A 24,002-nucleotide genomic window follows, 5' to 3' on the forward strand; every position below is an offset into this window, starting at 1 on the left:
GGTGGTCAGCGCCAACACCCTGCAGAGGAGGACAGCCACCCAGTGCCACAAAAGGATGAATGATCTCCTCTGTTCCGCCAGGGCAAGTCACTCTTTTCATCACTCCCAACTCACACACTCACAAACCCATCGCACACCCACAGGGCTCTCACTCACTGCCAGTGCAAGGGACAACACCATTCACTCTTTCACACATACCATCATTGTCCTCATCCTGTCCACGGGACCACTCACCACCCACACAGGCCAGGCATACTTATCATCTGGCCCAGCAGGAGCCTTGATACACTCTCCCCATCTCTATCCTTGCAGGCTCACAACAGGTTGGAAGTCGCAGACAGCTGAGGGAACGCCAGAGATCAAAGTTCTGACAGACTTCGAAAACAGAACCATCCAGCTGGCCGGCGATGACCGGGACCGGTCCTGTGCCGATGCTGAGGTCGGTGCTGCTCTACCAAGTGAGGATCCAGCAGTGCAACATCCATCAGACAACCATGCTGTGAATGATGTGTCCTGTTTCACAGGCCACTGCCATGCACTAATTATCTCCCCTTGCTTTCGCAGGTACTTCTGCCAAACAGCCGTCAGAGTCCACGACCCAAGACCTCCAATCAAGCTCTGAAGAAACCTATGAAGAGGAATCTGAAGGCATCCTCCCTGAAGTCCCATCACAGCGTTCACCTACATCCTCCACCAGCACAGAGACACACACCTCGGTGGGACCTAGCTTTAGAGTAGCTTGAAATCACTATCTGGTGAGCACATCGCACTTTCTGATTCACAGCAGGTGGAGGCAGGGACTTCCTAGCACTCAGAGGACAGCTAGAGGCCAGAATGTTGCTGAGTCCGAATTAGATGACGATCCTCTGGACTCGGTCATGTCACAGTTGCTGGAGCTGCAAAGGCAAACTCAGGAACATCAGGAAGGGATGTCTGCTGCACTCCTCAGATTGCAAGGCACGGTGGAGAAGTCCATCCATCTTCAGGCTGAGGCGATAGCACCGGCACTGCAACGCACCGAGGTCAACACTAGCAGGATAGTGGCCGCCATGGAGACCTTGATCTAGGACGTCACTCCTGCATTGCTGCATGGGCTTAACTCCATCACTGATGTCATATTTGGCCTCTAACAATGTGAACGTGAGAGGGGTGCTGGGCAGCTTGATTTCACTCCAGCTACCCCTACCGCTTACAGAGTCAGCGAAGGGCACTCGGGCACCCATAGGGAGGAGGATCAGCAGGTGCACACTCCAGGACCATCTACCCAAGTGATTCCGGGAGTGACCAGCCCATCCGAAACCCCTCTTCCAGTGACCTCCAGAGTTCCAGTTTCACAGGCCAAGGGGGCTGCCATTGCCACACAGCAGGACCCTGAAAGCAGGCTGGGGCCCTCCAAGTCTTGGCCCTCCAGAGGACGCCTGCCAAAGTCATCACAGAAAAGGCATCACAGTCAGCAGGCTGCCTCCACCTCCACTGTGGATGTCCGAGGAGCACCAAAAAGCAGCAGGGTTAGGAAAGTTAGGTAAAAGTAGTTGCACAGCCTGGGCTGATCACTTGTACATACTGTTCACTATTGTCAATAAGCTCCCAAGAATGTCTCCCTGCCGATGGCTCCTTGTTCTGTCCTTGTCACTCAGATTTGAAACCTTTCTGCACAAGATAAAAGGCAGGTGTCTCAGTCCAGGGCCTCTTCCTGTGCTCTGTGCAGCCAGCAGACAATAGTGATGGTCTAGCCTTACACTCCTGGAAATGTTACTGATGCCTGCATCTCGGCAGTGCTGGTCATTGCTGCCAGAATGTAGTTGGCAGGTACCACAGAGTTCTCTCATTCTCTCTGTGTGCTCTCAGCAACTTTAGGATGGGGCTGGTCCCCATCATACCATCATCTGTGACCAGTGATGCTGTGCACCAGCTCCTGAAGGGCTGAGGTGCTGAAGGTGGACACAGCATCAGATGTGTCAAAAGTTTCATGGCTGCGTCTCTGAGATGGCCCTGATCATGGAGCGCAAGTTAGCTTCCCTCGGTCAGACAGGAGTCAGACATTCTCAGAGACTATGTGAAGATATATGGAGTGTCCTCACTGCATGTCATCATCATCCTCTTGCGATCAAGCGACTATTAGGGCCTCCACTGCATCTCCATGACAGGAGCATTCTCACAGAGGGCATTCACACTGCCATAATCCAGAGTGGAGTCAAATGTTCATAACTGCAATGTGAGGATCTATGGTGTCTCCTCACTGCATGTCATCACAAATCTAGCAGCTATGAGAGCCTCCTGTGCGCGTCTGCCTCATCTGCCCAGTGCGAGGGCCTCATCCCTGTCGGTGTCAATGTCATTACTGAGGACCCCCTCACCCTCATCCCTGTCGGCGTCCTCCTCATTCATGGAGACCTCCAGCTCCTCCATCCCCTCCTCAACCAGATCGTCTCCCCGTTGCAACGCCAGATTGTAAAGGGCGCAGCAGATGACGATGATGATGTGTGATACCCTCTGTGGACTGTATGGCAGAGCTCCCCCAGACCGGTCCAGGCACTGGAACCTCATCGTCAGCATCCCGATGCTCTGCTCCACCAGGTTGTGAGCTGCTGCATGAGCCTCATTATAGCGTCGTCTGCTGCAGTCTGAGGCTGCCACACGGGTGTCATCAGCCACGGCCTCTGTGAGTAGCCCTTGTCCCTGAGGAGCCAACTCTGCAGCCTCTGTGGACCCGGGAAGACATCAGGGATCTGTGAGCAACTCAGGATGTAGGCATCGTGCACACTCCCTGGAAACCGTGCACATACCTGCAGGATGCATCTGGTGGTCGCACACCAGCTGCACATTCAGCCCTTGCGATTGATGAAGTCCACTGAGTATAGCGATGGAGACCTGAGCGCCATATGGGTGCAGCCGATCACACCCTGCACCTGTGGCAATCCTGAGATCAGGGTGAATCCAATCCTCGCATCCTGGCTGTCCCGATCCCCAAGCAAAATGCACAAAGTTGTATACCATGGAGAAGATGGCATCTGTGACCGCATGGATGCACTTGTGGGTGGCAGATTGTGAAATCCCACAGAGGTCACCTGTGGGCCCCTAAAAGGAGCCACTGGCGTAGAAATTGATGGCCACGGTCACTTTCCCAGCCATTGGCAGTGGATGCCTTCCATGTCCCCTTGGTGCCAAGATGTGAGCCACCAGGTCCCTAGACATGCGCAGTCGTCAGCGACACTGGTTCTCAGTCATCAGGAATGGCAGGCGGCCTCTATAGACTCTGGGTGTCGCTAGGCGCCGACCAGCCATGGCTCTCTGTCACTCCTGGGCAGTTTGTGCAGGAGCCCCTGCTGCCCCCTTCTTCATGAGGTTGCTGCTGCTGCCTTTACGCGGCCAGGTGTCTCAGTCACTCTCTCCTCCGTCATCTACGGTCTCTGCAGACCATCAGGCATACAGTTAGGCCACCAGGATCCATGATCCTGAAGTGGTCTTCCTGCAGCATGGAAGACAGAGAGACGTGGTTAGCATGGCTGCACTTAGCACCTTTCCTGGCCCTGTGTGACCACCCCTTAATGCTTCCTGGAGAGTGCTGGTCACCCCTTGGATGGCCAGAGATGAGTGCACTGCATGGCTGCCCTGTTAACCTGCGACATTGGGGACATTGGTCCAAACTGGGATGCTGAGATTGCAAGAGGATGTGAGAGAGTCCAGCAGTGACAGCTACATGGCCAGTGTTGGCGAGGAGATAATACAATGTGTGCAGTCCAATTGCTCCGCGGTCCAATAGAGTGGTGATGGACTCGAAGTCTGTGCCAGGTGTGTGGGTGAGGCGGGGGTGGGGTAAGGTATGGAGTGCTTGGTGGCTTGCATGGGCGGGCAGGCTAGGTGCCCGACCCCAAACATTTCACTGTGGCTGCGCCTGATGTGCCTTAGGTCCAGATGCATGGTCAGTTTATACAGGTGTTCCTAATGCGTGGCCATTTCCCTCGCTTACCCTGACCCCCACCTCAATTGCCTGTGTGCGGGATGTAGTGCCAGGGCAGCACTTGACGCCCCCCTCCCAAAGAGAATGGTCAACTCCGAGTCTGGCCAGACTTGCCCCCGGATATCCCCCCCAACCCAGCAGTCACTTCCTGGGCCAGGCATCTGTTGCCGCCAGCGCCCCTGAGGCCTGTAAACAGCAGGCGAGCTGTGGAGAACGGTTTTTCAGTCAATTTCTTATCTGCTCCCAAAGTTTACCCTGAATTCCATTCACACCAAGTGTAACTGAGTACAACTAATGGCCCTTTGGGTCATCTTGTTCATCCTATGAGGCAAAAATCACGATGTCCATCATCGAAGTGTTTGGTAGGTCCTGGTGGGTACGTAGGCGACTACTAAAGGCGATCTGTGCCTGGACGGTTCTGCTGCAAATAGAACAGGATACTGCAGATGATTGAGTTTTGGACAAGTTGCTGGCTCGGGATTTCCTCTCCTTGTGTTTTCTCTCTGCCTCCAATAATAACTTGTTTTTGTAGGAGGCCATAACAATTTTTATTTGGTTAAGTGAGGTGCAGTGACCCTGGCGAGCTGCTCCCAGGACTCAAAGTTGATATCATTACTCCTAAGTGAAGCCTTCAGAGTGTCTTTGTAGCACTTCCTTTGACCACCATAAAAGTGCACTCCAGACTCGAGCTCTCCATTGATGATTCGTTTTGGTGAGTGAGTGCCAAGCATAATGGCTACATCAAGGTATGATGTGGATATTTGGTATGCCAGCTTGGGTGAACACCTCAGTGTCTGTAATTGTCTCCTGCCATCTGATCTTCATAAGCTTCCGAAGGCAGCTCAAGTGAAAGTGGCTGAGCTTATAGGCATGACGCCATTTGGGTGGAACTTTGTCAAAAGTATTTTTGAAATCTATGTAGGGCCTCCCAAGACTATTCCCTCTCTCCCTCTCCTGCTCTTACCTCCTGCCATAGGTGGATAGTCAGCCTGTTTTGTTGTGTTATGAACATACTTTCCTTGGTCTTCCTCTGGCTAAGAGGCAGGGATGCTCCCCACTGTACCACAAGACCTCCCCCTCAGGGTTACTAGTCCAGTGGTATTACCAGTGCACCACTATCTCCCCCCATTATTATTATAGTGCTTATTGTCGCACAGATAATTCTCAAGTTTACTCCTGATTCAATCATTATGCATGAAATGCAAGTATGACCAGTGTCTGTTTTGTTGCCCTTTTTGAATGTGTTAAGTAGTGTGACCCAGATGTTTATTTTTGCCAAAGTAGACCTGTAGATTTTATAGGTGTATACAATTAGTTACCTTAGATGGCCAGAGTGTAATGGCTCTTTGTGGACTAAAGCTAAAAATCTATTGCCATCATACTGATACATAGCAAATTAAAAGCTGAAGTAAAATACTTTTAGTGCAACATCCCAGAATGGAGAAAAGGAGTGTACAAGAAAGATGTTATGATATAGCAGGTGGTATTTGGCAAGCTGACCAAATCCCAAAGGGAAACTTGGCTATGCTAACACAATGATTTTGCAATTTGTACTTATTACGAGAAGGTTTGTGCACTGAATTCAGAAGTAATGTGTCCACTACCACCTTTAGAGATTTTAAAGACTAAATTAAAACATTCACTAAAAAAAAGAAAACTCAAACACACAAGACCATAGTTAAACAATTACACTTAGTTTTATAACAGTTCTCACCAGGTTTCTACTTAACTAAACTGCCAACTACACACCTCTTTCAGACAACACTCCAAATAGCTTCTTAATCTATAAAACATCCAGTAATATTACCACAAATACCCATAGTTGCTATAAGGGAGCTATTTCATAGCTTCTTTCTCCCTTTCACTCAACAATGGAACTCCAAAGGCTTTTAACAAAACCTTGTTTACTGAAACAGCAAACTTCTCCAGGGCAGCTAGAGGTGTGTTTAAGTTTTCTTTGCAATCCTACACAATGTATTAAACTGGAACAATACCCAAGATTATTGGGATTTCTTATGATTCCTTTATAGTACATATTGTTTGTGGGAGCATTTTTGTTTTGCTGGTACCTTCCAACTCTGAAACTCTATAGATGGCATTTAATTTATCATGTTGCCAATCACTATTGGTAGCCTCAGATTTGGTGGTCATTCATTAGAATAAACAAGGCCACCAGAGTTTCCTACAGAAGGTCTGAGAGCCACCTAAAGAGGTGGATGTTGTGAGTGGCTTGGGAGGCAGTGATCTTTTCTGCCACCTTTGGGTTTGCTCATCATACCCACATGAATCAGCAATGGGCTTTACGTATGCGATCCTGTTTTATTTCAGCCAAAAAGTAGCAGATATAGCAATTCCCCTACACATTATAATGATCTTTTAGGTACAAAGGGGATTAGGGTAAGGGTAAAGAAATCCTACCACAATTATTTAGGGCCTTGGTGAGATCACACTGTGTATAGTTTTGGTCTCTTACCTAAGGAAGGATATACTTGCCTCAGAGGGAGTGCAGCACAAGTTTATTAGGCTGATTCCTGGGTTGACAAGATTGTCCTGTGTGAAGAGATTGAGCAGTCTAGGCCCAGAAATTGACACATAGAAGTTGAGTGAGGGAAGGGGCGAGTCAATGATAAACCATGCGAAGGCAAGGGCAAGGTGAAAATTGGAAGCAAAGTTGATTTTTCTAGTTCAAGTCAAGAGCAGGAAACACCACTGATAAAGTACCAGAAAAAGAGGTGAGGAAGAGGACCTGAGTTGGACTGGAACAAAGAATGTTCCACATACCCCACAAAAAGGTCGGCATGGCCCATGTGGGTTCCCATAGCAACCCCTCTTAATTGGAAGAAGTGAGAGAAGTTAATGACAAAGTTGTTCAAATTGAGAACAAGCTCAACCAGCCAGAAGAGTGTGATGGTTGGAGTAAGACCATGTGGGAGTTCTTGGACCATTCTGGTGGAGAATGGAGGCGTAGAGGGACTGGATGTCCATGGTAAAAAAGAGATGATTAGGATCAGGAAAATGGAAAATATTAAAGTGGCAGAAGGCATTGGAAAAGTTTAAGACAGTTGAGAAGCGGCTCAACAAGGGGAGAAAAATAGAGTTGAGATAAGAGGAATTCAGTTCTGTTTCTTTACTTACTCCATATTAAAAATGCAATGTAAATGCAACATTTATTGGTACAATTGAGGATATGTAATATAAATTAAGGCCAACAGAGGGAGTGCTGACCCACTGTAAAGAGAGAAAGTATAAATAATCTGATCTGAAAACAGCTGAAAGCTAGAAAACTGCTGGAAAACAAGTTCTGTGGATCAATTGCTTCAAAGTCCATTCAAAAAGAACTTTATTCCACTGGCAAATTTTCTCAATCATAGAATCATAAATACCTGGAATCATCTTTGTAACCCTTCTCTGAATCGTTTCCATTGTTATTCTATAATTTTGTAAGTATGGTGATCACAGCTGTTCAATTCCTGAACAATACACAGGTCCATCTGTTGGTTTCTCAATTAATCTTTAAGCATTTTTCTTAAATGGCCAAATTCTTCTTTATTCCAAAACTCAATGCCCAAGAATTATTTTTCAACTAACTGGCTCTTTCAACAACCACTTGTATTTATATAGCACCTCTAATGTAGTAAAACATCCCAGGACTGTTATCAAACACAATTTGGCACCAGCCTTGGTAAACTCCTTGTTGTTCGAGTATATCTGAGCTGCGAATGATTTTATCATCCTCTGTAGGTCCTCTCATGCCTGAAGAGTTCGATGTGAGATTGACATAGAGACCCACTGAACTGGCAGTTCATGATAGTGTTGGCAAATAGGGAAACTTTTGCAGCTGTGCCACCTCTAACCTTCCTCTAGACACATCAGATGTTGCAAGTTTGGCATAAGTGGTCCTTGAAGCATCCTGACCACATTTGAGTTCTGGCTTCCATGTGGGCCAGCAGGCTACAGTGTTTTCCCAAGAATGACCTGCAATGCAGAAGTTTGGTAGGCTCTTCTCTTAGGGTATCTTTGCCTGGCTTGTACTGGCCACTTTGATGTGATTTGCCCTGAAACAGTTCCCCGTAGAAGATCAGCTTGGGGACTCGGTAGTCATCCATGTGGAAGACATGGCCTGCCATCTGATTTGAATTTTCTGGGTGGTGGTCTCCATGCTGCTGAGCCCAGCATGATGAAAGGCCTTGTTGTTTGTGATTTTATCCTGCCATCGAATTATCATGATGGACCTCTTGGTTGGAAGTGTTCTAGAGCTTTGATGCGGCACCAATAGCAGATCCAGGATTCTGTGCCATACAGTAGGGTGGGTAGAGTTTGATTTTAATCTTCAGCTTAATGCCATGCTGCTTCTAGATACAATCATAGAGAAGGCCATAGGCAAAACTTGCCTTCAGGATATCCTCATCAGCTGTGGCATCCCTAGAGAGCACTCTACCAAGGTATGAGAATTTTTCTACAGTCTTAACCATTAATGGTTATATCTGGTGCTTCATAGCATGTGCCTGGTGCCAGGTGAAACGTAACCTCAGTCTCGGAGACACTGATTTGGAGACCCAAGTTTTTACAGCACTCAAGAATTTGTTTGCCATAGGGCGGAATTGTCCCAGATTTGCACTGAGTGCGGTAGCATGTGTAAAAAAAGTCGTTTTATCCACCAGCCACAACGGCGGGTTTTTGTACTGTACCATCCCCTTCCTGCCTCATAAATTATGCAGTCACAGGAAACACACCGGATTATTGGCAGCCGATTTGCCCATCATGCCGTTACTTCGCCATTTCCACACACAGGCGCCATTTTTAAACTACAGCCACACGCACACTTCTCAACGCTTGCAGTGCAGAATTACTCCGGTGAAGACATGGCCCTGAAAGCCAAGGCGAGTGCAGGCCCCCCAATTCAGTGACCCATCCCTAGGACTCCTTCTGGATACCGTGGAGCCCGCCGTGATGTCCACTACACCAGCTCTGGCCACCTGAGTCCCATCAGTCCCACTTGTCCCATCCGGCTTGTAAGGCTGTGGCAGAGGTGGTCAGTGCCAATACTGCACTCAAGAGGTCAGCCATCCAGTGCTGAAAACAGATGAATGACCTCATTCGTGCCGCCAGGGTAAGTCAAACATCTCATCAATCTCAACTCACTCACTCACAAGCCCATCACACATTCACTGACATCTCACTCACTGCCAGCTCAAGGGGCATCATCAGTCACCCTCCCACACATACCCTCATATCTCCATCTGGTCTTATCTCCTCTGGAGACTGCCTCCTCATCCCATCCATGGCTTCACTCAGCACTCCTGGCATCCTTCTCATTTGGCCTGGCAAGTTCACTCTCTCTCCATCTGTCTTTATGCAGGACAAGATCGCGCACAATCATCGGGAGAGGCCCCAGACTGTAGGGTGGAGAGCTGGAGAACCTCACTCCATTCAAGAATCGCATGTTGGAGCTGCCTGCAGAGGGCATGGACCATTCCTGTGGCAGTGGTGAGGTTGGCAGTGGACACCCACTTGAGGATCCTGCACCACATTATCCCTCTTTAAATGCTACTCTGAGTCCACTGTTCTGTGTTTAATGTGGCTGCCAAGCACTAATAATCCCCATTTTCTCTCCTAGACATATCTGACATGTAGTTCTTAGGCAAGTGATCCCGACCCCAATGCCGAGAGCACCTCAGATGAGGACCCTGAGGGCAGCACCATTAAAGACCTATCACGCACTCACCCACACCCTCCACCAGAGCAATGACATACACCTCGATGGGGCCCCCAGATGTAGAGTAGCCTCGGGATCACAATTTGGTGAACACAGCACACAACCTGTTCCACAGCAGGTGGAGGCAGGGACATTCTTGGTCATCGGTACTCGGAGGGCTGCTAGAGGCAAGGAGTCTGCTGACTCTGAGTCAGATGAAGAGCCTCTGGACTTGGTCCTCAATCAATTTCTGAAGCTGCATCAGTTCCTGGAGAAACATCAGGAAGGGCTGGCTAGTGCACTCCTCACCGTCCACCTTCAGTCTGAGGTGATAGCACTGGCATGCCAATGCACCGAGGTCAACACTGGCAGGATGGCAGCCGCCATGGAGACCTTGGTCCAAGATATCACTCCTGCAATGCTGCGCGGGCTGAGCTCCATTGCTGATGCCATCGTTGGCTTCCAATAATGTCAATGCAGGAGGGGTGCGAGGCAGCTTGATCTCACTCTAGCTACTCTTGCTCCTCAAGGAGTCCATCTGGGGCCCTGGGCACCCATTGGAAGGAGGATCACCAGATGCAACTCCGGGCCCATCCATCCGACTCCCCTCTTCCTGTGACCTCAGCAGCTTCAACTCCACAGGCCGAGGAGGGTGCCACTGCCCCACAGCAAGATCCGGAAAGCAGGCCGGGGCCCTCCAAGTCTCGATCCTCCCAAGGACACCCCCCAAGGTCATCACAGGCAGTGCGTTGCAGTCAGCAGGCTGCCTCCACCTCCACTGTGGATGTCCAGGGAGCACTAAGACGTAGCAGCTGGGTTAGGACAATTAAGGAGAATTAGTTGCACAGCCTGGGCATGGGTGTTAATCATTTGTACATACTGTTCACTATTGTCAATAAACTCCCAAGAATGTCTCCCTACCTATGGCTCCTTGTTCTGATGAGCAGTGTTCTTGTCACTCAGATGTGAAACCTTCCAGCACAAGATAAAGGCAGGTGTTTCAGTCCAGGGCCACTTCCCTGTGCTCAGTGCGGCCTTCAGACCAAAGCGATAATCTGGCCTCACACTCCCTGGAATCATTACTGATGCCTGAACCTCGGCGGTTCTTGTCATTGCTGCCAGAATGTAGTGGGCAGGTGCCACAGAGATCTCTCATTCTCTCTGTGCGCTCTCAGCACACTTAAGGTGAGGCTGTTCCCATCGCTTCAGCATCTGTGACCACTGATGCTGTGCTCCAGCTCCTGAAGGGCTCAGGTGCTGAAGGCGGACAAAGGATCAGATGTTTCTAAAGTTTCATGGCTGCGTCTCCATGATATGACCCTGATCACAGAGCGAAAGCAATCTGCCCTCGGCCAGACAGGAGTCAGACATTCTCAGAAGCTACGTGAAGATCTATGGAGTGTCCTCACTGCATGTCATCATCATCCTCCTGGAATCTAGCAACTATTAGGACCTCTGCTGAGCCTCCATGACATGAACCTGAGCACTGAGGATGTGTGTGCTGCCATCAGCCACACAGAAGTTAAACATTCACAGATGCAAGGTGAGGATGTCAGGACTGTCCTCACTGTATCTTGTCATCATCCTCCATGAATCTTGCAGCTATGAGGGCCTCACAAGCATGCCTGCCTCGTCTGGCCAGTGCGATGGCCTCATCGCCAGCATCCTCGCTTTCAACGGCCTCATCGCCCTCATCCCCTTTGACGTCCTCCTCATCAGTGGACACGTGCGACTCTTCTATCTCCGCCTCAGCCAGGTCCTCCCCATGTTGCAGTACCAGGTTGCGCAGTGCACAGCAAATGATGATGATGCATGACACCATCAGGGGACAGTATTGTAGTGCTTCACTGGACCTGTTGTGGCAGTGGAACCACATTTTCAAAATGCCTATTGTTTGCTCCACCAAAGTCCAGGTCGCGGCATGAGCCTCATTATACCATCGCTCTGCTGCAGTCTGAGGCCGCCTCATGGGCAACATCAGTTACCTCCTCTGTGGGTAGCCCTTATCCCCGAGGAGTCAACCCTGCAGCCTCTGTGGACCCTGGAAGACTTCAGGGATCTGAGACCTGCTAAGGGTGTAGGAATCATGGACGGTCCCTGGGAATTGTGCACAGACCTGTAGGGTCGCACACCAGCTGAACATTCAGCGAGTGGAGGCCCTTGTGGTTGACGTAGTTAACCTCTTGTGCCACACAGATCTAAGCGCCATCTGAGTGCAGTCGATGTCACGCTGCACCTGTAGAAAACCAGTTATCTGCGCAAATCCCAGTGCCCTTGCTTCCTGGCTTTCCTGATCCCAGGCAAAATGCACAAAGTTGTGTGCCTTCATGAAGATGGTGTCTGTGACCTCTTGGGTACACTTGTGCATAGAAGCTTGTGAGATCCCACAGAGGTCACCTGTGGAGCCCTGGAAGGAGCCACTGGCATAAAAATTGAGCACCACAGTCACTTACACGGCCACGGGCAGTCAATTCCCTCCATATCCACGTGGCGCCAAATCCTGCAGCAGGTGGCAAATATGACCTAGCAGTTCCCTAGATATGTGCAGTCTTCAGCGACACTGGTTCTTAGTCATCTGCAGGAATGACAGACGCCGTCTATAGGCCCTGGGCCTAGCGAAGCACCTATGGATCTCTGTGGATCTTCAGTTGCATGTGCAGCAGACCCTGCCACCCCTTTATCTTGAGGGAGGTTCTCCACCCTTTGCCGAGCCAGGTGTTTTCACTACACTCTTCTTCTTCTTCTCTGGTCTCTGTAAGCCATGAGGCATACCACTAAATCACCAAGCTCCATGATCCTGATGTTCTCCTCCTGTAGGATCAGAGAGAGACGCAAGGGTTAGCATATGCCTCCTAAGGGCCTCTCTTAGTTAAGTCTCTGGCTCCAACTGCTTTTCAAGGCCCCTTCACATGTGCAGGAGAGCGCTGGCTGCCACTTGGATGGCCAGTATGTGCTGTGCGTCATGACAGTCCAAAACCCCACCCACTTCCTCCCCACTCCACTTGACCGGTTGGCAACAGCTTCGGCCAGTGGACTGCAAGCTGTGCTGTCAGCTCAGGCACAGGCATTCTCCTAACCCTTTTAGCTTGAACCATGAGGGATACTGGTCCAAACCTGAAAAAAAAGACTGCAAGTGGCTGTGAGCACCTCCACCAGTGACTGCGCCATGGCCACCTTTCACAAGGAGATTCTACAACTTGCCCAGATGGCCAGTTGTTCTGCTGTTCTCTAAAACACACATTAATTTGCTGTTTCTGCTCCAGGGATGAAAAGTTCTGGAGCATTTGGTGGCACTTCCATGCTTTTGAGTTGTTTGAATGGGCGGAAAATCTTCAGAGGCCCGACTCCAAGCATGTCAACATGTCAATGGAGATGCTGAACAGTCTCAGCTGCGGAAGAATGTTTACTTTTGACAAACCTTCCCAAGTGCCTGATCACTTCCCTCACCCTTCCCCTCCCTCCCCCCAACCATAACCCCGGCATGTGCTTGTGTACTTCTTCCAGTCTGTGCTGCCTTGCTCCCCACCCCAGCCTGGCCCGCACTGGAACCCCTGCCCTGGCATCACACTGAAAGCCAGCTGGGAAAAAGCGACTTACCTGTGTCCCCTCCAAATGTGCGGTGCTTCTTCCTTGATATCCTATGGGTGATGCTTGCAAACAAGGTTGTGTGCAGGCACCTCCAAGTCCCCCTTGAAGTTCAGCTCACCAGGCGCACACCTTTTAAAGGCAGCTGTGAGGCACACCGTTGTGACATCATGCATAGTGGGCAGTAAATTTGACTTGCGGGGGGATGCTGATTCTGGCGAGAGGGCACATTAATGAGATGCAAATGCATTAAAATTCAGTTCCGACATTGGACGGCAGGAAATGTGGCCCGCCATTGACAGGTGGAGCGGATGATAGCAAACTGGTTTCACGATAGCCTATTAGATAGAGTATTATAGGCACAACGGATGAGTTAAGGGTGAGGATTGACATGTGGAATTGTGATATAGTAGCCATCACTGAGATGTGGTTGAGGGAAGGGCAGGATTGGCAGCTCAACATTCCGGGATATAGAATCTTCAGGCGAGACAGGGGAGGGGGTAAAAGAGGAAGAGACATTGCATTATTAGGTAAGGAGTCTGTTACTGTAGTAAGGAGAGATGATATCTTGGAGGGGGCATCGAATGAAACTTTGTGAGTAGAGCTTAGGAATAAAATAGGGACAACCACATTATTATGTGTTTATTATAGATCCCTAGATAGTCAGCGGGAAATTGAAGGGCATATATGTGCACAATCTGCGGAGGTGGGTAAAAACAATAACAACAGGGTAATTAGATTAGGTGATTTCAATTTTCCCAACATTAACTGGGACAGACATAGTGTTAAGGGCTTGGATGGAGTGGATTTCTTGAAATGTGTACAGGAGACCTTTTTAGGTCAATACATAGAGGGAAGGTGCAGTGCTGGACCTAACTCTGGGGATTGAAGGCGGACAGGTGGCTGAGGTGGTGGTAGGCAAGTATTTTAGCGATAGCGACCACAACATGGTACAGGTTAAGTTTGGACAAAGAAATCAACAATTTGCAAAAAAATGTTTTGGACTGGGGGAGAGTGGATTTTAGTAAAATAAGGCAGGATCTGGCCAAGGTAGACTGGGAACAATTACTTGTGGGGAAATCTACAAAGGAACAGTGGGGGGTGTTCAAAAAGGAAATGGGGAGGGTACAGGCTCAACATGTTCCCTCAAGGGTGATAGGAAGGAGTAACAAGCCCAGAGAACCATGGATGACCAGAGTTATTCGGGTTACGATAAGAAGGAAAAGAGAGGCTTTTAGCAGGTACAATGGAAGCAAGTCAGCAGAGGCATTAGTGGAGTACAGACAGTGCAGGGTGGAGCTTAAGAAAGCAATTAGGAGAGCAAAGTGGGTATATGAGAAAGCTCTGGCTGGTAAAAGTAGGGAAAACCCCAAGATATTCTATAAGTATATTAATGGGAAGAGGATAACCAGGGAAAGAGTAGGACCCATAAGGGACCAAGGGGGCAATCTATGGGTGGAACCAGAGGACATCGCTAGAGTGTTGAATGAATACTTCACATCCATCTTCACCCAAGAGAATGAGGATGAAGGTATCGAACTCGGGGAGAGAGACTGCGAGGTTCTTAAGCAAATTAATATAGGGAGTGACAAGGTATTGGAGGTGTTGGCAGGCTTAAAAGTGGACAAATCTCCAGGTCCTAATGATTTAAATCCCAGACTGCCGAGGGAGGCAAGGGAGGAGATCGCAGGGGCTCTGACCCAAATTCTTAATTCCTCTCTGGCCAGGGGGGAGGTGCCAGAGGACTGGAGAACAGCTGACGTGGTTCCGCTATTTAAAAAGGGTTGTAGAGATAAGCCAGGAAACTACAGGCCAGTGAGTCTCACATCAGTGGTAGGGAAACTATTGGAGAAATTTCTGAAGGAGAGTATCTATCTCCACTTGGAGAGGCAAGATTTGATCAGGGGTAGTCAGCATGGCTTTGTCAAAGGGAGGTCATGCCTAACAAATGTGATTGAATTTTTTGAGGAGGTGACCAGGTGTGTAGATGAGGGTAGTGCAGTTGATGTAGTTTATATGGATTTCAGCAAAGCCTTTGACAGGGTCCCACATGGGAGACTGATAAAGAAGGCAAATGCACATGGGATACAGGGTAATTTGATAAGGTGGATTCAAAATTGGCTTAGTTGTAGGAGGCAGAGGGTGATGACAGAATGATTCTTTAGTGACTGGAATCCAGTGTCCAGTGGCGTACCTCAGGGATCTGTGCTCAGTTTCCTATTATTTGTCATTTATTTAAACAACATAGATGACTATGTGGGGGTTGAATTAGTAAGCTTGCGGATGACACAAAGATTGGTCAGGTGGTTAACAGTGAGGTTGAGTGTCTTGGGCTACAGGAAGATATCGACGGGATGGTCAAATAGGCAGATAAGTGGCAAATGGAATTTAACCCTGAAAAGTGTGAGGCGATACACTTTGGAAGGAGTAATTTGACAAGGAAGTATTCAATGAACGGCATGACACTAAGAAGTTCTGAGGGACAAAAGGACCTTGGCGTGTGTGTCCATAGATGTCTGAAGGCGGAGGGGCATGTTAGTGGGGTGGTGAAAAAGCCATATGGGACACTTGCCTTTATCAATCGAGGCATAGATTACAAAAGTAGGGAGGTCATGTTGGAGTTGTATAGAACCTTGGTGAGGCCACAGCTGGAGTATTGTGTGCAGTTCTGATCGCCACATTATAGGAAGGATGTGATTGCACTGGAGGGGTGCAGAGGAGATCTCCATGTTGTTGCCTGGGGTGAGACATTTGAGTTATGAAGAGAGGTTGTATAGACTTGGGTTGTTTTCGTTGGAACAGAGAAGAGTGAGGGGTGACCTGATCGAGGTGTACAAGATAATGAGGGACATGGACAGGGTGGATAGGGAGCAGCTGTTCCCCTTAGTTGAAGGGTCAGTCACAAGGGAGCATAAGTTCAAGGTGAGGGGCAGGAGGTTTAGTGGGGATGTGAGGAAAAACTTTTTTACCCAGAGGGTGGTGACAGTCTGGAATGCACTGCCTAGGGGGATGGTGGAGGCAGGTTGCCTCACATCCTTTAAAAAGTACCTGGATGAGCACTTGGCACATCATAACATTCAAGGCTATGGGCCAAGTACTGGTAAATGGAATTAGGTAGGTAGGTCAGGTGTTTCTTATGTGTTGATGCAGACTTGAAGGGCCAAAGGGCCTCTTCTGCACTGTGATTCTGTGGTTTTGTGAACTGATTTTTGGCCTTCTTGTCATATTGTCTGCTCACGCCCGTCATGATGCCCACTGCAAATGGGACTGGACAATTAGCCTGGATATCTTCCTTGATGTGGGCAGTTAGGGCACAGACATCTGCATACAGGAACTCTCTGATTACTACCTCTGTGACTTTGGTGGAGGCAGGATGTCTGGGGAGATTGAAGAGCTTTCCTGAATGGAACGTAATGTTGACGCCTGCAGGCATACCCCTGGTGGCTTCTTTCAGCATTGTGGCAAAGAAGAGATTGAAGCGTTGAGGAGCCATGGTGCATCCTTGCTTTACGCCACTGGTTACTGCAGAGACATCGGACTTAACTGTACAGGCCGCTTAAAGAGCTGTTAGAGGGGAGGTGGTGGAATAGTGGTATTGTCACTAACTAGAAATCCAGTGACCCAGGGTAAAGCCCTGGGGCCTGGGTTCAAATCCCACTATAGCAGATAGTGAAATTTTAATTCAATAAGTATCTGGAATTAAAACTCTGATGATGACAATGAAACCATTGCCAATTGTTGTAAAAACCCATCTGGTTCACTAATGTCCTTTAGGGGAGGAAATCTGCTGTCCTTACCTGGTCTGGCCTACATGTGACTCCAGACCCACAGCAATGTGACTAAATGTCCTCTGATGGGCAATTAGGGATGGGCAATAAATGCTGGTTTAGCCAGCGATGCCCACATCCAATGAATAAAAAAAAAAGGACATGTGACCCAAAGCTTGGCTAAAGAGGTGTTGAGGAGCATCTTAATAAAGAGAGGTGGAGAAGTTTAAACAGCCAATTAGCTTAAGGCTTAGAAAGCTGAAAGCACAAGTGGCAATGGTAGGGTGATGAAAATTGAAAACGCACAAGAGACCTGAATTGCAGCAGTGCAGAGGTCTGAGAGGGTTGTCGGTATTGAGGGTGTTACAGAGATAGGGAGAGAGGTGGGGGGGGGTGGTGTGGCAAAGCTATGGAGTAATTTTATTGTCCAGTTTGTTATTTTCATAACCTGCCATGTAGATTAATCACATGGGATTTTTCAAAATTAAAAACATATTTTTGTAGACTGAGTGGTACAGTGATTTACACATTGGTCTTTCATCTTCAGGAATTAGGTGCAAATTCAAGTTGAAAACTTTCTCTCTGATAGCTGTAGGGCATGGAATAAATATAGGGCAGATACGGGGTTTGCACAATAAAACTGCGCTTAATCTGTCACTAATTAGTGCTGGAATATTGCTTGGAAATGGAAATAATGTCACATTGGCAGATATGGGAGCATCATTCTTTTAAGGTTGGATCTGCAGCAGATTACCAGACCAGAACAGAGATTTACTCTACATCTTCCTGTGCTATAAAAACAAAAAACTGCGGATGCTAGAAATCCAAAACAAGAACAGAATTACCTGGAAAAACTCAGTCTGTTGAAGGGTCATGAGGACTCGAAACATCAACTCTTTTCTTCTCCGCTGATGCTGCCAGACCTGCTGAGTTTTTCCAGGTAATTCTGTTTTTGTTTTCCTGTGCTATACCTGATCTAGATGCTTGAAATAGAGTGTGCTCCATTTAATTATGTGAGTCCAAAATGAATACAAAATTACTATTAAGAGACACACTTATATTATCTTTGCACAAGTTACAGAATTAAAAATATGAATTGAACGCAAAAAAAGTGTCTGTTTAATGTAAGCATAAACATGAACAAGCAAAGGTCTAGAGGATATTTGCAATCAAGATCCAAAGGGCCATTTCTGTTGCAGTCACACTGGTGGCCATTGTCTGTACCCATACATAATCTCTGAACAAGGGGCAGCCAGCAGCTGGGGTGTAGCAGGTAGAGAAACAGATGAAAACGTGGCCCATTTGTCCCTTTCATCAAGACTACCCTTCTGTTGTGTATTGCACTGAGAAAAGACTCACCATGTCGACTCACAGCAAACAGTCATTATTGAACCAACTTTATTTACACCTCCCCAACAGAAACAAAGAGGCAGCTCTTATAATATACAGTGCCCTCAAAGGATTATGAAAGAGGCAGATAGAGTACAGGAGCAGTCAGTCAGCACAGAAATCATGGTGTCAGAAGCAGCAACAGAGTCATCTCAGGAACAGTTACAAATAGGTTATCTGTTACAGGTGAGTCATAATGTCCCAGTTAAAGAGAAGCAGCATGCAGCACACCAGTGGGCTGGTAGTTGTAGAAAAACAAGATTAGAAAGTAGGTAACATGCAGCCTACACTATCAGTAAAAGGCCAAACACCGGGGAACCAAATATTCAGATGATTGCGCCTGCTTTGTAAAGATTGAAGATCTTTTTTTGATAGAAGGGACATATGACTGTGTTGGCAGCAAACATGTAGGGATGGTCATGAATGCCAGTGGGGATCTGATCTTGCATATTGATGTGGAGTAAATGTAATGCAGACAGAACCATGGGATTGTTCATGTAAAGGCTCAGCAGCTGTCTTCAACTAAGAGGCCTGTCAGATTACCCAGTCTGCTGGCCACTCGTCAAGATCATACCAGAGGGGAACAGCCAAGGTGAGGAAGCGCATTGGTTTTAATGGGGACCAGGGCATCAGTGGCGGATGTGGTTGAGCAGATTGGCGGCTGCAAAAATGTCTTGTGAACTGAAGACAGTTGGCGGTTTGAAGCTGCAATTATAAGTGTATTGGGAGAGAATTTTTTCCCCAGGGGTAGATACATGAGCAGGTAGGGTTGGAAGGGTTCTTCATCTTCCTCCTCTTCTTCCTATTCCTCCATAGCCAAGGCATTAGGCTAATCTTCAACTCTTCTGGCTGCTTGGTACCATATGAATGGGGAAACTTGAGCAGCATACAGCTGATCTTGAATACTTTCTTAGGACTGTAGAGTAAGAACACACTCAACCTGCTGAAACCTCCTTTAACAAATGGATCATACATTCCACCCGAATCTGAGTGCAGGCATGGGCCTGTGTTTTCTTTCCACCTCTGTATGACGATGCTGATGATTAACTCAGGACAACAAGAGATATTCCCATTGACTCAGCAGCTATCTGTCCAGCCTTCCTGCTCTCTCAAATAATTGTGATGCTGTTCACAGTCACAAGACTCACTGCTGGAGATCTTGCAGTCATCATATTATTCTATTCTAGTGATCTGAGATCATCTGGAGGTTAATGGAATAGAACCTTTGTAATTCATATTTGACACAAGGTTGCTGTTAGACATCCTGTGGGCTACATGGGAGTAAACAATGAGATCCCTCACTCTTGAGATTCTGGTCAACTGAATAAATGCTACACCCTCTTTAGTGGTTTCTTCTTTTTCAAAAGGAAAAGTAACATGTGCTTTGCCCCTGGAAAACAATGGAAATCTGACTGATCTGGGTAAGTGAGGTAGCTGCAAAAAAATTCAAAGCAGTGATCTCAACCTCCATTTCAATTCATCATGCATTCTCTTCTCTAAGATTGCTGCCCTACTACAGTAAGTCCTCACTTTAAGTTGCCCCGCTTAACGTTGTTTTGTTTCAACATTGCTTATTCTTTAGGGCCTGATTTTCCAATTTGCGTCGCCATTTTCACTTTTACATCATTTGCACTCTCTCCCCCCACGCCACCCCCCACAACCCTGCGTGCTGCATTCTGGGCCAGCTGTTGACATGTTCTGATGCCAGAGCCCTGCCACTGCCGTCACCAGAGGCCCAGGCTACGGGAAGAGAGTGAGGCCTGAGATCTGCGAGCAGGAGCGCAGGGCAGGGACGGGAAGCTGCCGCCCGCCAATTGGGTGCTGAAGTGAGTAACCCAGATCCATACCCAGTAGCCCCCACACCACCCCCTCCAGCTCTATTCACGCCCAACCCTCCTCCGGATCCATCCACAGTGCCCCAGATCCATCCGCGGCCCAGGACAGGAGCTCAGCCCCATGCAGACTGTCAGAAAGAGGTCCAGGCTCTGGGCCAAAGTGCAGCCTCAGACTGGTAGTTGGCCAGAGACTTGGGTTGTAGAGTCATTGCCCTGGGCTGGGGTGGGGGTGCGACTGAGGGTGATGGGGGTGAGACAGAATGGGAAAGGAGAGAGAGAGGGACAGAGTGGGAAGAAGGCGGGTGGGGGGGTGGGGGCAAAGAATTGGTGAGAGAACGTGGTGAGTTGAGTCTATCTTCTTGCTGCCATGTGAGTTTACCAATGGCAGGGAAGGTGGCTTGGAGGCCAATTGAGCCATTTAAACAGCCAATTTAGGGCCTCTTCCTGCCGCTGCTGGCATCTTATCAGTGGTGGGTGCAACCTCCAATGCATGGGAAGACTATGTAGTGAACCCTGGCCACCTCCCTATGGAAGGGTGCAAACCTTCTCTCTGGGCACTCTTAGGCCCTTAGAGGTCCTGCAGCAGGAGTTCAGGGAGTTAGGCAGAAAGTTCAAAAACAGGATCTCTATGGTTGTAATCTCAGGATTACTCCCTGTGCCATGTGCCAGTGAGGCTAGAAATAGGAAGATAATGCAGCTGAATATGTGGCTGAACAGATGGTGTAGGAGGGAGGGTTTCCGATATCTGGATCAGTGGGATCTCTTCCGGGGCAGGTGGGACCTATACAAGAAGGATGGATTGCATCTAAACTGGAGGGGCACCAATATCCTGGCTGCGAGGTTTGCTAATTTCACTCGGGAGGGTTTAAACTAGTATGGCAGGGGGGTGGGAACCAGAGCAATAGGTCAGCAGGTGAAATAAATGACTGGGAACCAGTGAATATGGCCAGTAGGTCTAAGAGGAAGGGCAGGCAGGGAGAAATTACTGAACACAGTGGGACTGAGGGTCTGAAATGCATTTGTTTCAATGCGAGAAGTATAACAGGCAAGGCAGATGAGCTTAGAGCTTGGATTAGTACTTGGGACTATGATGTTATTGCTATTACAAAGACTTGGTTGAAGGATGGACAGGATTGGCAGATAAACGTTCCAGGATTTAGATGTTTCAGGCAGGATAGAGAGGGATGTAGAAGAGGTGGGGGAGTTGCACTGCTGGTTAAGGGGAATACCACAGATGTACAACAGGAGGACACCTCGGTGGGCTCATGCAGCGAGGCAATATGAGTAGAGCTCCGGAATAGGAAAGGTGCAGTCACAATGTTGGGGGTTTACTATAGGCCTCCCAATTGCTGACGGGAGATTGAGGAACAGTTATGTAGGCAGATTTTGGAAAGATGTAAAAGCAATAGGGTTGTTGCGGTGGGTGATTTTAACTTTCCCTATATTGACTGGGAATCACTTAGTGCTAGGGGTTTGGATGGTGCAGAATTTGTAAGGTGCATCCAGTAGGGCTTCCTGAGACAATATGTAGATAGTCCAACTAGGGAAGGGGCAATACTGGACCTGGTATTAGGGAATGAACCCGGCCAGGTGGTCGAAGTTTCAGTAGGGGAGCATTTCGGGAAAAGTGACCATAACTCAGTAAGTTTCAAGTCCTCGGGTTAAGGTGCTTAATTGGGGGAAGGCTAATTATAACAATATTAGGCAGGAACTGAGGAATCTAGACTGGAGGCGGATGTTTGAGGGCAAATCAACAACTGATATATGGTGGACTTTCAAACGTCAGTTGATAAGAATTCAGGGCCGGCATATTCCTGCTAGGATGAAGGATAAGCATGGGAAGTTTCAGGAACCTTGGATAATGAAAGACATTGTGAGATTAGTCAAAAAAAGGGAAGCACTCATAAGGGCTAGAAGGCTGGGAACAGATGAAGCCCGTGGAGAATATAAAGAAAGTAGGAAGAAACTTAAGCAAGGAGCCAGGAGAGCTAAAAGAGGGTCATGAAAAGTCACAGGCAACCAGGATTAAGGAAAATCCCAAAGCCTTTTATACATATGTAAAAAGCAAGAGGGTAGCCAGGGAAAGGGTAGGCCCACTCAGGGACAGAGGTGGGAATCTGTGTGTGGAGCCAGAAGAAATGGGAGAGATACTAAATGAATACTTCTCATCAGTATTCACCAAAGAGAAGGACTTAGAGGTCGATTTGTCTAGGGAAGAGTGTGTAGATAGCCTGGATCATGTTGAGATCAAAAAAGAGGTGTTAGGCATCTTGAAGAATATTAAGTTGGATAAGTCCCCAGGGCCAGATGGGATCTACCCCAGAGTACTGAGGGAGGCAAGGGAGGAGATTGCTGGGGCCTTGACAGAAATCTTTGTATCCTCACTGGCTATGGGTGAGGTCCCAGAGGACTGGAGAAGGGCCAATGTTGTTCCATTGTTTAAGAAGGGTAGCAGGGATAATCCAGGAAATTACAGGCCGGTGAGCCTTATGTCAGTGGTAGGGAAGTTATTGGAGAAGATTCTTCGTGACAGGATTTACTACCATTTGGAAGCAAATGGGCGTATTAGTGAAAGGCAGCTTGGTTTTGTGAAGGGGAGGTCGTGTCTTACCAACTTGATCGAGTTTTTCGAGAAAGTGACAAAGATGATCGACGATGGAAGGGCAGTGGATGTTATCTACATGGATTTCAGTAAGGCCTTTGACAAGGTCCCTCATGGTAGACTGGTACAGAAGGTAAAGTCGCATGGGATCAGAGGTGAGCTGGCAAGATGGATACAGAATTGGCTTGGTCATAGAAGACAGAGGGTAGCAGTGGAAGGGTGCTTTTCTGAATGGAGAACTGTGACTAGTGGAGTTCCGCAGGAATCAGTACTGAGACCTTTGCTGTTTGTGGTATACATAAATGATTTGGAGGAAAATGTAACTGGGCTAATTAGTAAGTTTGCAAACGACACTAAGGCTGGAGGAGTTGCAGATAGTGAAGAGGATTATCAAAGGATACAATGGGATAGAGATTGGTTGGAGACTTGGGTGGAAAAATGGCAGATGGAGTTTAATCCAGACAAGTGCGAGGTAATGCATTTTGGAAGATCTAATACAGGTAGGAATTATACAGTAAATGGCAGAACCCTTAAGTGCATCGACGAGCAGAGGGATCTGGGTGTACAAGTCCACAGGTCACTGAAAGTGGCAATTTAGGTGGATAAGGTAGTCAGGAAGGCATATGGCATGCTTGCCTTCATTGGCAGGGGTATTGAGTATAAAAGCTGGGAAGTCATGCTGCAGATGTATAGAATCTTGGTTAGGCCACACTTGGAATATTGCGTGCAATTCTGGTCGCCACATTACCAGAAGGAAATGGAGGCATTGGAGAGGGTGCAGAGGAGGTTTACCAGGATGCTGCCAGGTCTGGAGGTTATTAGCTATGAGGAGAGGTTGGAGAAACTCGGATTGTTCTCACTACAGCGATGGAGATTGAGGGGCGACTTGATAGAAATTTACAAAATTATGAGTGGCATGGACAGAATAGATAGTCAGAAGCTTTATCCCAGGGTGGAAGAGTCAATTACTAGGGGACATAGATTTAAGGTGAGAGGAGAAAACTTTAGAGGAGATGTGCGGGGCAGGTTTTTTATGCAGAGGGTAGTGACTGTCTGGAATTCACTGCCAGAGGAGCTGGTGGAAGCAGGTACGATAGTGGTGTTTAAGAGGCAGATTGACAAATACATGAATAGGATGGGAATAGAGGGACCCCGGAAGTGCAAAATG

Source organism: Carcharodon carcharias, chromosome 4, assembly GCF_017639515.1.
Source record: "Carcharodon carcharias isolate sCarCar2 chromosome 4, sCarCar2.pri, whole genome shotgun sequence".
Lineage (NCBI taxonomy): Eukaryota > Metazoa > Chordata > Chondrichthyes > Lamniformes > Lamnidae > Carcharodon > Carcharodon carcharias.